We start from the raw sequence: 5097 nt of genomic DNA on the forward strand, positions 1-5097 counted from the left end.
GCACAGGTGACTCCTGCAGAAATTTTCACCGAGTGTGACCCTGGGACCCTTCCTGTGGCGTCTAAGATGCATAATCCGTGGGTTTCATGAACCACAGGGGTCACTAAACCCTTGATCCATAGGTGGGCACACGGGTCAGAGGCCGGCGAAGGCCACAGCCAGGCCCAGAGCGTCGGGGCTCCCGCCCTCACACACCCAGCCCGCATCTCCCCATACCTGACATGGGAGCTATGTTAACTGGCTACCACTCTCCCACTCTATGTTAACTGGCAGGGGGACTTCTGATTCGGTTCTTTGAGGGACAGTTACTTGACCCTGCTCCTCTCATTGGGCCACAGCTGCCTTCGCTGCACAGCCCTGCTCACTCCCAGGTGTGTGTGGGGTGGGGCAGTTGAGACGCAGGCGAACAGAGCACTCACCTGGCTGCTCTGTAGAGGCCAAGGCCAGAGCGCAGGCGGCTGAGACCAGCCACAGGACCGGGAAGTCCAGCATCCTCTCCACAAACCCGGGCTAAAGCTCACTCAGCGGCTCCGACTCTCCATGCAGCTGGGAGGGGAAGGCCAGTGCGGTCAGGGGTGCGAGGCTGGAGGGAGCTCACACAGTGCCAACCAGGACGCATCCTCATCCCTGGCACAGGGCTCATCTAAAGCTTCGAGCCACCCTCCAAGGAGGTGCCATCATTGCTGCCACTGCAGGATGAAGACACTGAGGCTCCAGAACACGGATTCTAGAACCACGCCTACCTCCTGTAGGCGGCGCAGGAAGGTAAACAGTTTGCTTAAGGCACAGAAGTGGACACTCTCCTTCCTGGAGGCCCTGTTGTTTGAGAGCAGGTGGGACAGGCAGGGAAGAGCTGGGGCAAAGGAGAGGAGGCTGAGGTGAGAGGAGAGGAGTGGGAGCTTCGTCAGCTGCTCTGCCGGAGTCCTCGGGGTCTGGGGCAGGTCCCGCTCCTCCTCAGGGTGAGGTGAGGGTCTGGAAACTGGGTGGGGGGGTGGGGGGTGCTGGGGATGCCTGCCGACAGGGAGTGGCCCTGTCCTGTGCTGTGTGCCAGGCCTGGCTAAGAGCCCCTGCGTGCCCATGGGGAGCGGTGAAGTGAGCCGTGCCAGGCTAGGCCGGGCTTGCTGGTGGCAGCGTCTGGCATCCCAGGTGCCCAGTCAAGGCTTGAGAAATGAGTGCATACGTAAGCCTGCAGGCAGGCAGAGACGAATCGCTGTGAAGTGCTTGCCTGCACTCACGTTAATGACACGTTCTGTTCTGGAAAACCCTTTCCTCCAATGGGCAAACCTTCAGAGGCTTCCAACCGCCCCTGGGGGACATGGGCTAGATAGCGGGCTGTGTCTGGAAGGGTGGAGTGAAAATGCGAGGAGAGAGCACTGGTCAGGGCCGAAGTGGCATCTGGAGCTGGAGTGGCGTCTGGAGCACTGGGCAAGGGCCAGTGTCCAGACTCCTTGCTGGGTTCTGAGAGTTTCCAGAAACAAGCAACCCTCGCAAGCCCAGCGGGGGGTCTGGGGCAGCCCGAGGGCCTGGAGAGCCCCAGGTGGGCTTGCCACAGGACTTACCGTGGACAGAACACAGCTCCTCCTCTGGCCTGGCCTGGTGTGCAGCCTGCTGGCCACCAGCCTTTTATTGCCCTGCCCTCCCATGTGGCTCTCCGCCATTGGTGCCCAGGAGCCTGGAGTCACTCCCGGGTGTTGGCTGGAGGCGAGATAAGTGATTTGCCACAGGATGATGAAAGAAAGGCCCTTTGCCCATCTCCCTCCCCAGTGTAAATGCCCAGCGGCTTCCCCTTTTGGCAAGGTGTCCTCATCACCCCTTCCCGGATCCCGTGGGTGCCTGAAGCCGCGGGTAGCACCGGGCCCTACACACACGCACACACACACACACACACACGCACACACACACACACGCACACACACACACACGCACACACACACACACACGTGATGAAGCTTAACTTATAAAAGAGGCTCAGGGAGATCAGCACTAACTAGTAAGGAAACAGGACGAGACACTGCAATGGAAGGTGTGAGGCTCTCTCAGTGTCACACGGCCCTGCGCACCCTGTGGGGACGATGTCAGGGCCGCCGTGCCCCTGACAGGAGGAGTGAGTGAAGGACGCACCCTGTGGCCTAGCGCTGGGCACTACTGGACTCCTGACCACCTGCCAGAGGAGGGCCGTGAGCCTCGCGAGGCCTTCTCCATCCTAACTGAGGATGGGTCACGCGCTGTGGCCGTAACTCTTCCAGTGTGAGGTGTGACAGCAAGACGAGCACTGGTTTTTTTTCCTGCTTCACAATTCCACAGGACATGGTCTCACCAGAGACCTGACCGCCTCCTTATGAAGTCAGGAACGCTTGCCTCTTCACCTGCAGGCAGCACCCCGGCTTCCGGGCACTCCTAGGCTGCTGACATCCCTGCTCCTGGGCTCGGGCAGTGTTAGGCAACGCCAGGGTGGTTGGAGCACAGCCCAAGACACGCAGCGTCGATTGACTAACCGAGGCGGCTACAGAGGGAGGGACTGATGGGGTAGTGCCTACAGCGTGCAGGTCACATCCCAAGCACCTGGCACAGGATGGACGGTGTGAGATTTCATCACACTATGCAAATGGTGCAAAATGCATGAATGGTTTATTTCTGGAATTTTCCGTTTCAGATTATTGGACTGCGGTTGGCCATAGATAACTGCAACCTCGGAGAACAAACCCATGGCTAAGGGGAACCACGGTGTGTCCTGAGTGCTGGCACACTGCCCACGCCAGGCCTCCGTGCACACGGACCCATCGCCACCTCAGTAAAGCAGAAGCAAACACTGGTCAAGGGAAGCTCAATATCCAAAGGGACGTGGGAAGAAACCAGCAGGAACTTGCTTGCACAATGGTGCCTGTGTTCCTACCTAACCAGCTGACCCAGCTGCTCAGGCCGGGGCCTCTCCGCAGAGCCGGCAGAAGGGCTAGAAATAACAAGGTGTGGGCCCACACTTCCCCCAACTTCAGACATTCAGGACTGAGGCGCCCGGGCAGGGCCACCACTGACCGTGAACAGGGATGCAGTGGATGACGAGGACCTGGGCAGAATGAGCGTCAGAAGAGCCTCCCCCGTCTCTGTGGCTTTGTGGGTGCCCTAGAGGTTGGAAGGTAGGAAACTGGGAGGTGGCTGTGCATCAAGGACTTACAAACTCCAGGCCTGGCCTGGTGCTCGTGGCCTGAGAGACCCCAGGGAGTTGGTAAAAGAGCCGAAGCTCTTGCAGAACAAGTAGCCGCTACCTCTTCTGTTAGACACTCTAAAGAGCCATGGCCACTGGAGAGGGGGCGGGGTCTTGGCATCGGTAACACCTTCTAGCCAAACCTCAACTGGACACAGGAAAGGCAATGCAGCCAGTTCTCTACAACGAGCGCATTTGGAGGAACACACGTCTGGGCCCACAGAAGGCCCTGAGCCATTCTCTGTGGACGGACACTAGCCTCCTCCCCCCGGCGGCCACTCCCTTCTCTCAAGCAGCCTCTCAAGGTGCCATTACCCACTGCCTCCCTCGCTTCTCAGAGGCGGGGCATCGACTTCAGGACACATTAGGCCACAAACTGACTTTACTCAGTGTTGTCTCCTTCCCCAGTCAACATGCAGAGCCACCTCCATCCTTCACTTCCTCCCAACATCTGGCAAGGCGATTGCCTTTTCAACGCCAGTCCCTGCATCCTCTCGGACGCCTCCATTCCAGGCTGGGCCGGGAAGCTGTAGAGTCCATTGGCCCTTGTCACTGGATGGCTTGCTGCCCCTCCAGGCTCTGTGTCCTCACTGCCTGTACAACAACTTTCCTGGTTCTCTTCTACCCATGTGCAGAAGATCCCCTGAACCCCTCCCTCCAGCTGTCCTTGGGAATAATGGTAGATCACAGTTTTCTTCTCATTCCCTTTGCTCTCATTAGGAGGCATCCCGGGATTGCATGGTGTCTGGTACATCCACAGGCTGGTGGATTCCAAATATGGAACCCCGATCCTGACTGTTCCCCTGAAACCCAGGCCACCTATGCAGCTGTGTTCTGGACCTCTCTGCGTGGGCTTAGTTGCTGGGGGTATTTTGAACTCAGAAGTTCCAAATATGACCTCATCAATTTCCCTAAATCTTTCCCTCCTCATTGCATCATCTATCTTTTTAAAAATTACATTTGTTGGGGTGACATTGGTTAATAGGGTTGTATAGGTTTCAAGTGTACATTTCTATGGTACAGGATCTGCACACTGCACTGTGTGTCCACCACCCAAAGTCACATCATCTTCTGTCACCACATATGCAACCCCTTTTACTACCTCCCCACCCCTTCCCCCTGCTAACCACCACACCGTCATCTGTGTCTATGAGTTTCAGTTTTATATCCCACATATGAGTGAAATCATATAGTTCTTAGCTGTTTCTAAGAAAACATTTGTGAATAAATGTTTTCAATTTTTTCAGGTAGATACCCAAGAGAGGAGTTGCATCATGTGGTACCATTAGTCATAATATTTTGAGTAACTGCCACACTCTTATCCACAGTGGCGGTGCCAGTCTACATTCCCACCAACAGAGAATGACGTTCCTTTCTCCACAGCCTCTCCAGCACTTGCTACTTGTCTTGTTGGTAACAGGCATTCTAACAGGTGTGAGGTGTTGGTAACGCATTCTAACAGGTGTGAGGTGCTATCTCATTGTAGCTTTGTTTTACATTTCCCTAATAGCTAGTGAAGTTGAGCATCTTTTCACATGAGTCTTCTTGGGAGAGGTCCTCTGCCATTTTATACTGGACTAGAGGGCCGATGCACAAAATTCATGCAAGAGTAGGCCTTCCTCCCCCCAGCTACCAGCAACGGCTTCCCTCTGGCACCTGGGACCTGGGCTTCCCTCCCAGCCCCAGCAGGATGGAAGGACATCCAGAAAAACATCTGGTCTAATTAGTATTTTTATTATAGACTAGAGGTCTGGTGCATGAAATTCGTGTGTATGTGGTTGGGTCCCCTCAGCCCAGCCTGCACCCTCTCCAATCCAGGACCCCTCAGGGGATGTCCAACTGCCGTTTGGGCCTAAACCAGCAGTCAGACATCCTCTCACCATCCTGGACCACTG

The sequence above is a fragment of the Myotis davidii genome, unplaced genomic scaffold, assembly GCF_000327345.1.
Source record: "Myotis davidii unplaced genomic scaffold, ASM32734v1 scaffold820, whole genome shotgun sequence".
Taxonomy (NCBI): Eukaryota; Metazoa; Chordata; class Mammalia; order Chiroptera; family Vespertilionidae; genus Myotis; species Myotis davidii.